Source organism: Telopea speciosissima, chromosome 8 (genome assembly GCF_018873765.1).
Source record: "Telopea speciosissima isolate NSW1024214 ecotype Mountain lineage chromosome 8, Tspe_v1, whole genome shotgun sequence".
NCBI lineage: Eukaryota > Viridiplantae > Streptophyta > Magnoliopsida > Proteales > Proteaceae > Telopea > Telopea speciosissima.
The window spans coordinates 48,812,151-48,823,603 of NC_057923.1; the positions used below are offsets into that span (position 1 = coordinate 48,812,151).

An 11,453-nucleotide genomic window follows, 5' to 3' on the forward strand; every position below is an offset into this window, starting at 1 on the left:
CCAATCATTGTTATGCAACGAGATAAAAGAAAAAGACATCATAAGGTGTTTTGGTAATTTTACATTTGATGCATTTGTTTTTTTAATACTTGATTGGGTCTCCTGTGCTGTTTTGAGTGCTGTTCTTTCTTTACACCACAAGTAACATCTAGGAAAGAAACCTTGATGATCAAGTAATTCTTTATTAATAGATTGATTAAGATGAATAAATAATGACCACTGTCCTATTAAAATAATGTTGAGTAGTCGTCTCACAATCTTAAAAAATTAATGACTTTTACTTCCAATTCTATAATTGATTATAGATCATACCATGATTTATCAATTGGGTGACACCTATAGTTCTTAAAGGTGTTTAAGAAATCAAAGGCAAATGAACGGTGGAAATCAAATTTGATAAATGGTTTACCTAGAAAGTTATTTTTAAGCTAACATTAGATTGTGAAAATCATCAAAAAGATAGTAAAAATTATAGAGCAAGGTGGAAAAGATCCCTAACAGGCCTGGTTCAAGTAAGTGGAATTGCCAAAGGGATCGGCCTCTGCCGATGCCAATTACAATTCAATCGGAATAAACCTGAACCTTGGCCCATTTTTTGAATTGAGAATAGGGGCAGAATTGGGAATCTGATCTGAGCGAGTTCAATCCGATTTCGATTCCTCAAACAATGGTCTTGACTCTTGGTAGTTAGTAATAAATGGAATGGGCCATATGATTGTTTGCATATTCAGAATTTAACGTATGGTCAATTTACCAAGTCTCTATATATATTTAATAACCAGAATTATCACATGAATTGTTGTTACAAGGAAAGAATGTCTTTAAAAGGTGAATCATATAACTGAGATAGATCACGAAATTTGACTATCTAAAGTGGTATTTTTATTTGAGGGTGGGCCTTGGTGCAATGGTTAAGGGAATAATTATCACTTTCAATTCGTTGCCCGTTCCGATTCCTCCAATTTCTCACATAGGAGTGAAAATGACCACCCTATCCCTTGCCTGAACACACTGTCCAAGGTGGGGTAGGGTGGTCATTTCCACTCCTATGTGCGGAATTGGAGAGAATTGGAGTGGGCAACGAATTGGAAGGGATAACGATTCATGGTTAAGGTTGCTCCATTGTGACTAAGAGGTCACAGGTTCGAGTCTGGAAATAGCATCTCTACAAAAGCAGGGGTAAGGCTGCGTACATTATAACCCTCCCCAGACCCCGTAGTGACGGGAGCCTCGTGCACTGGATACGAAGAAGAAAAAAAAGTGGTATTCTCGTCTAGACGTGGAATCACACTAATATTTGATTTTGAATCATATTCTATACTCTATAACCCATATATAGTTAATAATGTCTATGAGATGCGTATCCACTGGTGACAACTTGAAAGCCACTGGGAAGTGCTTCTTGGTGTGGTGGTAGTTGTCGGTTGCAGTTGGGCTCTAACCTAAGTCTTGGGAGATGTTGCTTATTCGACTCTCCCCCCATTAGATGGTTGACATCCTTTTATTCTTACTTGTCTCTTCTGTGGGGACCCTACAATTTGGCATGCCGATTTGGCATCATCATATTCTTTAGTGGCTTTTTGCAACTTTTAAATTTATTGCATGGCAAACCTTATAGAAAAGATTCAAATCCATGAATCATGGGAGCTTCAAAAGAGCACACAACGTCCAATACTTCCGTTTGGATTTCTAGATTACAATGGTAATGGGGTGATTTAGCTCGGTGTCAAATCATAATGTGGTGAACATGGGTGAGTAGGGTGTCAAATTTTGGACCAAAACCGTCCCGTTAGGAACCAGAATCAATCCACCCAGTAGCTTAATGGTTCGGATATACTCTTAGTGATAGGTTATTGATCCGGATCTGGTTTGGTCTCATGAACTGTTAAGGAACCGTTCGAATCGAAAGAAATGATCGGGACTGGATTTTCATCTAATAAAATTTGATGAATGATGTCATACAAAAGTAAAACAATTTCATAAGCTATGTTTTTGGTATTATCTCCACTGATACCTAACAACTGCAATGTATAGATTATTATTTCAATAAAATATCTATTCACGAACCACCAAATTGGTGATGACAGATGATGAATTATAATAGTTTACTATTTCTAAACTCTCTCTCTCTCTCTCTGTCTTTTCTCTGCATAAACAAAGTCTAAATATGAGGAATTATTGAAATTTGTAGATATCAAAGTTAGTTCAAGTCTAACATATGTGTTCGTGTGAGATGATAACATATACATTGACACATTGGAACGTCTACCATTTTTCTAGAGCAACTCCTATTGTCCTTGTTTTGGGCTCTACATTATAATAATGTTTAAACTCGATCAGGATCCGGAACAAGACCACCCATCACTTAATGGTCCTGGATCTCAGATTTGGAACTGATGAGCTTATTAGTCCGGATCTGATCTTGACATCTTAGAGCCGGAACAGCTAGAGAACCGGACCGATAGCCCTAATACCCCAATGGAAATAAAAAAGAATGATTCAACTGTCACAAGTTTTAAGAAGGTTATAAATCATGGTTATTTGAGGTTTACCTACAAAGTTAGGTAAATTTAAGAAAACCTTGTTTTCAAACATTGTAGAGAGATTTCAAAACTAATTATCTAAGTGGAAGGAAAACCATCTCTCAAGTTGGAGGAAGGAGATCCTTATAAAATCTGTGGATGCTAGTATACCTTCCTATTCTATATCTATGCTTCTATTCCTTATTGGTACTTGCAAGGACTTGAACAAGCTCAATAAAAATTTCTGGTGAAAATATAACTCTGACAAATAGATATATTGGGTGAAATGGGATCACGTACTTATGTGCAAGTAAGAAAATTGGGGGTATGGGATCCAAAGATTGGAGATTTCTAATCTAGCTTTATTATCTAGACAATGTTGGAGGTTATTACATTACATATGATGATGCTCTATGAGGCGAGTTTTGGAAGGAAAATATTTTCCCAAGGTAAAATTGCTCTTGGGTTTGGAGAAGCTTGACTAGATCGTGAGATCTATCTTATTAAAAGGCATTTGTTTACTCTTTTTTTTGGGTGGGTTGAAGGTATATATACTTGGTCTTGGCAGGTCGGGCTGGGCTTGGGTTTAGGTTCCTAGAGTTGGGTTAGGGCTAAGGCCAAGCCATCCCTGTTGACCCCTAATTAGGTGGATTTGTGGGACTGTTGGCTGGCGTTTCTCATCTCCCTCGGAAAACACGAACCTTTATCTGCTCCATTTTCTGGGCAAGTCCATTTCACCAAGTTCCTCTAATAGACGGGGTGGAAATGACCATCCTACTCCTGCCCGGATGGGATCCGCCCTCTCTATTAAAGGAACTTAGGAAAATGGAACAGATAAAAATACCCAAACGTGGGGCCAACAAGGGGTGGGCAGAGCCATACTGGCTAAATAATTTCTGATTTATTTGTCACTTTCAATCATCTTAATGGGTAGTTTCCAATTCTCAATTCTGTGGTCAATTATTTGGTCAATTTGGAATTGGTCTGATGAGATTTTAGTGCCAGCAAGCCTATTGGTAGGTCTATCAAATAATTAATAAGCTGTTCCATCTCCCTATTATAAAAAATAGGACATACCTAGTGCACTAGGCTCCCACCACTATAGGTTCTGGGGAGGATAATAATGTATGCAGCCTTACCTTTGCTTTCACAGAGAGATTATTTCCAAACTCGAACCCATGACCATTTGGTCATAATGGAACAACATTACCGTTGCACCAAGACCTGCCCTCAGTTTTGGGCAATAATGTCCATCATATCATAAGCCTTGTTTTTGCTGACTATCTCAACCCTTCAGTTTCTATAACAACAACAATAACATAGTCGATCTTCTCCCAACTATATGGTACACCAGTTTTCCATTTATTGTCATACAAGTGTGCCCAAGTCAAGTGTGCTTCTGATCCTAATGGTCATAGACTTGCCACTCATCCATCTTGAAATCCAGATCTCAGCTGCACTTGTTTTATGTTCTCTTTATTGTGGAATGTTATAGTGTATACGCTACACAGGACTGTTTTCTTCTTCTCTGATATTGTCACTTGGACAATTTGGTTTCATCTGGACTTGGAGTTTGGACTAGCAATGAAGAAGACTAATTTTGTTCATTTGGGCTTCATGAGTATATCCATGATAAGGCTAAAAGCTCAGTAAATAATATACAAATAATAACAAGAAGAAATAAATACAATGAAAGAATAGAAACAAAAACTTAGGGATGTAAATGGATAACCGAAATCCGAATCCGAATCTGCATCCGTGTCCGTTTAGGGGCATCCGTATTCGTTTAGAGATATCCGGGAAATAATCCGAATACTCCGATTAAAATCCGTCGAAAAAATCCGAATACTTAATAATAAAAAATTAAATAAATAATGATTTTGACGGTTTTTTAAGATTCAATAGGTTCTAGAATATGATGAAAAGAGAATCATGATCTAAGAGATACGGATTGAGAGTGAATTGTATCCACTAGGGGAGGAAGATCCGGGTTACACAAGGAGATGTAAACGGATGGTAAAAATCGAATCCGATCCGCATCGAATCCGTTTAGAGGTATCCGAATTCGATCGGGAATATCCGACTCCGATCACATCCGATCCATATCCGATCCGAATCCGATCCGTTTACATCCCTACAAAAACTTCCATGAAAGAATAGTTAATTAATTACATGTTTTGCTCAGTAATTTTTTTTAATCACTATAGCTATGTATGACTTTATGCATATACATTCAATTAATAAGTATTAATTATACATCTAGCATGTTGAAAAATCCTTGACTACCTACCCTATTACTTGCTTTCAAATGCTTTTCTACACTTTTTGTCAGATCTTCTTGATCGAGGTTGACAAAGAAGAGCAATGTCCAATTTTTGTCAAACCAAATTGATAATGCGGTGTGTGCATGTGCTGTGAGTGAGGAATTTACTTCCAAAATCCAAATACCAAAGGCGTCTATATAAAAGATCATACAAACAAAAAATAAGTTAATTGAAGGATTTGAAGATTTGTTGTATAATAGCTATTGAACAATAATTAATTATTTAATCTTAAATGGAATTTTTTAATTAATAATTAATAATTAATTATTTAATCTTAAATGGGATTGATGTAAATTATAATTAAATGCCCATTAAAGATTAAATTTAACTATTTTTATTTCACTTTTAGATTCTATTTCTTCACTAATTAAACCGAGGTTGCCGAAGGTAGTTGAGTCTTCCCTAGCTAGTATGTAGTTGTATGCTAGCTCTTTTGAGCCTCTATTTTGTAATTTTTTCAATATAAATGATCTTCTAGCAAAACAAAACAAAAAAAAAAAAAAAAAAGTGCAAAAAGTAAGGTTATAAATATATTACGATCTCAATAAGAAAGTCTCTTAAAAAATAATTTGTTTGAACCATTTCCCCCTCCAATTATATTTAAAATTCTCTTTTTAAGTGATTTTTTTTTGCAATTTACCTCTCCCTATTCCTCCCTGCCCTCCCCTCCCCTTGCAAATCCTGGCCCCCAGCCACACCCTTTCAATTTTCCAGCCCCATCCACACCTGATCCATGCCAGCTTGGTTGACGACCAATGAGGGAGTGGAGAAGAAGGTTCTCTCAATCCTGGGTGGAGGCTTGTCACGCCTATCCAGCCTAAATCAATTTCAATGTCTGTGTAAGTAATTAATCTTACACTTATTTTAAAATTGAAAGTCTTCAAGGAAAAAAAAAAAAAAAAAGAAGAAGAAGAAGAAGAAGAAAAGAAACACACATTAGAGAAATAGCAACAACAACCACCAAGGGAGGGAATACTCATTAGAAATAATTTCATCTATCTCTGCATCTCATACTGAGACGAGGCTTGGTTTGTATGACATTGACCTAATTAATTTGTTGTAGAAAATCGTTCTCGCTAGCATTGATGAATGCTTCAATTGGTTTGGGAAATTCGAAAAATAGACTATGTAGAATGGATGGCAATATATGTGAGATGACTGATTCAGTAGAAATAAAAAATTAAAAGCCTAAAAAAACCCTTTGGTTGGTATGAAAGATTGAATCTGAGAAAGCTCATTGAGTTCTTGATGTAGCACACGGATTCACCAACCTTCCCAACGCCTTCGCCACCTCACCTAGGTGCCACATCCGTCCTTGGAATGCAAGTCATTGGTGCCTTCCCTCCTATCTTAGCATATCTTTTGTTTTTTAGAATATTAGCTTTCCTATTTACTAGTTTCCATGTGTACGTAGGATTATTTGCTTTCCTATTTACTAGTTTCCTTATGTGCGTAGGATCTCTTATGTAATACAACTTGGGTTGCAAGTTTTAATAGTTTAGGAAAACTTCCATTATTCCTAGTTTCTATTTTTCCTTCTTACCATATAATTGTAATCAGTTTATGGGTTTTAAATTCCCATCCATGGAATGAAATAGCAGCAGATTAAAATATTATGAAAAATATTGTGAGGCACTTAGCTTCAATCGATCCTGCTGTGATCGCCCCTCCTTTAGCCTTGAAGAGCCACCCTTCGGCAGCCTTAAAGAGCAGCCCGCGCCTAGAAGAGTTCCACCCCTCTGCTCCTTGAAGAGAGCCCTCACCACGGCCTAGAAGAGCCACAACCTTCACCCTCCATCTCACCTCCATCGTCCCATCATCTTCCCCTCATTCTCGTCTCCCTCCATTACTCTCCCTTTCTCACGCTATCCTCCACCTTCATCGCCCCTCAATCCCTTGAACTCCACATAAAATATAAACCCTTCCACCCCTTTATCGTCACATGCAATAACGATTCACCCTCCCAATCTCTCTTCCATTGAGCAATGCTTGATCTCTTGAGGAGATCCTCACTAGTTCTTCTAAGAATTAATTCACATAGACAAATTTAAGAGAACAAAAAATTTAATTAAAAAAGAAAAATTTTCATGCTCATCCCACCCCAGGTTTTACTGTGTCGGCCTTTGGCTAATTCTGAAAACCCGAGAAAAGAAGTTGAAAATTCCTTCTATTTCTTGGAAAATGGCTTCCTTATTAGACTTTTTTTCCCCAACCTCACCATCATCATGTAGGTAAGCCTTCTTTCTGCTCTCGACACTGGCAAATAAATAAATCACAAAGAAGCAAACTACATAGATTTCCTAAACTTTCCACTTTGTCTTGAGTGGTTGATGTAGTACCACCTTGTGAAACACCAATGGAAGCCCTTGGTTGTGTCCCTATCATCTTAGCAACCAACAAGAAAAAGTTCCCACTTGCTCAGAAAACCTCTACATCTTCTCCTATCTAAGCTCTATAATCTTCGGAGTTTCAGAGGTAGATTGGTAGAGGTGGGGGTGGGGCAGGGGCAGAGGTTAGGAGCGGGGATGGGGAGTCGTTGAGGGTAGGGATGGGGCCAGACTAGTAGGAGGTGTTACAAAGAGGTTGTGGACCGGGAGGGGAGAATATTACATTTGGGGAAAGGAGCAAGAGTGAGTGAAATTACATCATTAGCCTCGTTTATTATATTGCCATATCATTGTTTGGAGGGAAAAAAGTTTGGTTATAAATTCTATTTGTGACATACTTGCTTACAAAAAGAAGCACCCTTTAAAAAAATCTAGAAATTAAAGTTTCACTGAAATAAATATAATTACACTATGACCTAAGCATTATTGTCATTACAACATCCAGGGATAAAAAAAAAAAGAAGAACAAACTGAACTATAGCATCTTGCAAAATTTTGAGGTGGAAATCTTGCACAAATTTGTAGGAGCAAAGATATTCATAGCTTTACCTTTTTTCCCCCCTTTCTTCGAAGTGGGGAGAAACATCTGACAAGTTAGATGGTGCCTAAAGAAATATGACAAACATATTACTTCTTGTATATAGATTAATTTCATTGCAATAAAAAGAACACATCGCATACTACTACTACTACTAAAACATTAGGATACAAACATGATATACTTTAAACTCCCACTACAATAGTTTTCTCATAAAACATTAAAAATAAATGTCGACTTGAGAAGGTATATCTACTATAGATACTCTTCTCACAAGTACTGTTGTAGCCGAAATATAATGCATTGAGACTCCCAATTATTTTTACATGGCACATACTTAAAAACTTGCTTATCCAATATTTTAGTTTACTCCTTAATATTCAGCAAGAGACGAAAATGATCCCATGGTCATTATTGGAATTCTTGTTGTAGCCAATGTACTAGTTTCCTTAAGTTTTGTAATTTTAGTTGTCTAGGTTCTCAACGTCCATGGGAGACAACCTTCACCTTCAAAAAAGAAAGAAAGTTTTCTCATACAATGAGATGATAAGAAGCTTCTTACATTTTCCACATTGCAAAGCCTAACAACATGCGTTTCATTTAGCTTTGTGAAGAGAAGATGTTGCCTAAAAAAAGAGTATTTTCATATCATGAGATTGCAAGAAACTTCTTACATTTTTCATGTTGCAAAGTCTGATAACATGGGTCTTATTTAGCTTTGTGAAGACATGATGTTGCCCATGCAAATTATCAGCTGAATACAGTTTCTTCCAGATGGGCATAATAGCAAAAGTGACTATAATATTAATCAGAGCATAATAAAGCTAATTTAGGGTTCCCTTTGTTCATAAATCATCTTTTCAAAAGTATTAAACAACGAAGACACCCTTGTTTAGAGGAACTCGGATCCTCAAGAATGCATGTTCTAGGGATGGTCCCCTGCACACCACTTTCAATGGAGGGAAAAAGCACCAAATGGGTATTTCAATCAATTCTGCCTTTCGAACGTCATTGATCAAAATGCCCTTTGATTCTCTTTACTCACTCAAGGGAATCTAATGATTATCTCGAAATGGGCTCTCCAAAGGATAATTAAAAGAAGAACAAGAAGATAGAAATAAATAAAGACAAGGGGGAAAAAAAGAAACAGGAAGAATCAACTTCTCTTCCCTATTGATAATTAACTGGACCCTCGGTCTCTATATTGAAAACAATATGAAGCATTTTGATTTTCTTATCCAGATTACAATGATTTCTAACAGCATAAAAAGCTAAACAAGACTACAATGATTCACTAGTGTCCCAATTAATTGTAGTTAGTATCTAAATTATTAAGATTAAAAGGATAATAAACTCAAACAGAAAACTCAACTTTTTAAGGAAATGATGACTTACCAATGTTCATAGCTATTATCATAGTTTATCTTCCTCAGTGAGTGCCACCTCCAAGATAAATGTCCTTGATCAAATGTAGCTCTTTGACCACTTCATATATGTCCATTCGATCACATGGTGATTTAGAAGAGCAGACAATTCCAATTCTAATAATTGAATTAAGACACTCTAGCACTCTATCCTTCACGCATCTTCGAGTACCAGTAATGGTGATTACAGTTGCATCTTCTTCCATGGAAAGAAATGATGGATCAATTACAGCAATCACTCCATCATTCAAAGCCATCTCAGCCCAACAGTGAAGATTAAAGTTATCTTTGAACATTTCATGAGTAGGCCGCTTCCCTGTGAACATCTCTAACAAGAGAATCCCATAGCTGTAGACATCACTATGGGTTGAGACATCAACACCTACACCGTACTCTGTAATTTATGCATCTAAGAGGTTAGTAACTTTATTATTAGTGAGAATAGGATTAAAGTAATTGGTCTCAATTGAAAAAATAACATGACATAGAAAGCTTGTTTTTCCTACTCAGTTGAACTTAGGGTTAAATTAAGTATAACAATTACGAGAATGCCAAAGAGAAAATTATTTGGGTCTAAAGTTTTGAGTTAGCTAGTTAGGTATGTATCCAATGTAACAATATGTATCTCCAAAGAGGTAAGGGTACCTTAAGGTTTTGCAGTGAAATAGGTAAGAAAAATGTTAGATTCATAATAATAAGGAAAGATAAGTCGTCAAAATTTTTGAAAAAAGAGGGAAAAAATTTTACTATATCATAAAAGAGGTACATTACCTGGTGCAATGTATCCAATCGATCCCTTTATTCCGATTGAGCTTGTGTGACTTTGAGATAAACTTGTTGCTTTTGAAAGTATTCGTGATATCCCAAAATCACCCAAATGTGCAGTCAAATCACCATCGAGAAGAATATTGCTTGGCTTTAGATCACAATGAATAATCTGTGTATGGCAATGGTGGTGAAGATAATCCAATGCAGTTGCCATATCAATGGCAATATTCAATCTTTGAATAAGGTTTAAATTCCTTTGTTCATCTTGTATGCCATTTGCATGTGGATGCAACCAACTCTCCAAATTCCCACCAGGCAAGAACTCATATACTAAAGCTTTAAAATCATTGCCTTCAAAATCTATACTTGAGCAAGATGTTATGATTTTTACAAGATTACGATGGCGGATGTTTCTAAGGGATTCACATTCAACCATGAAACTCTTGGAAGCACCTCTTTGTTTAATGTTGAGGACCTTTACTGCAACAATAGTTTCCCCATGATTGAGAATTCCTTTGTACACGGAACCAAAACTCCCCACTCCAATCAAATTTGTAGAAGAAAATCCATTGGTAGCTTTAAGGAGTTGGGCATAAGAGATCCTAAAATGACATCCCCCTATAGAAAACAAAGTGGATTCTTTCTTTTCTTTTTGTCTCCGGTGGATAATGAAAAACAATGCCATAGAAATCAGACATAGAGAGCCCCCACAACCACATATGATGACTATCAGCTTGAAAACATGATGCCTACCATCTTCTTTTGACTTTTGAGTATGGCATGCTAGCAAATGAAGTTCTGGTATACCTCCACAAAGCTTATTGTTTCCTTTGATTGAAATTGCACTCAAATTGCGAAAGACTCCATCTACTGATACCTCACCCTCCAAATGATTAAATGATAAATCTAAGTTTTGTAAAAACTTAAACGTACCCAAATATTTTGGGATCAAACCAGAGAAATTGTTGTGTGAAAGACCTAAATCTTGAAGACCTCTTAGAGAACTCAAAGACGATGGTATAGATCCTTGAAATAAGTTACCATCCATAAAAAGGTGCTCTAGGCTTGTACAAGTACCAAGGGTGCTAGGGATTTCCCCAGACAATATGTTCTCAGAAACATCTAGGATATTGAGATTGATCTCTCGACCCACTTCCAAAGGTAGAGAATCAAAGAAAGAATTTCTACTCAAGTTTAGCTCTATTAATGTGGAAATATCAAATATCTCCTTGGGAATGACACCCTGTAAACTATTGCTGGAAAGGCTCAAGCGTAATAAATATTTGCATTTTCCAAGAATTGAAGGAATTTTTCCTTGCAATCGATTATCATCTAAATAGAGCTCAATCAATAGCGTCAAATTTCCAAGAGAAGAAGGGATTGGCCCTATGAATCTGTTCCCATATAGAAAGAGTTCTTGAAGCATTTGAAGTCTCCCAATTGAAGTCGGAATACTTCCTTTTAATAAGTTTCTAGATACGCTCAATTTT

The 11,453-nt window shown here is 36.5% G+C and overlaps 1 protein-coding gene across 2 annotated transcripts in view; it reads right to left on the reverse strand.

Annotated features, from left to right (window-relative positions):
- Positions 1-11,453, reverse strand: part of LOC122671878 (protein yippee-like) — a 49,875-nt gene that overhangs the window by 5,050 nt on the left and 33,372 nt on the right. The window lies entirely within an intron of this gene.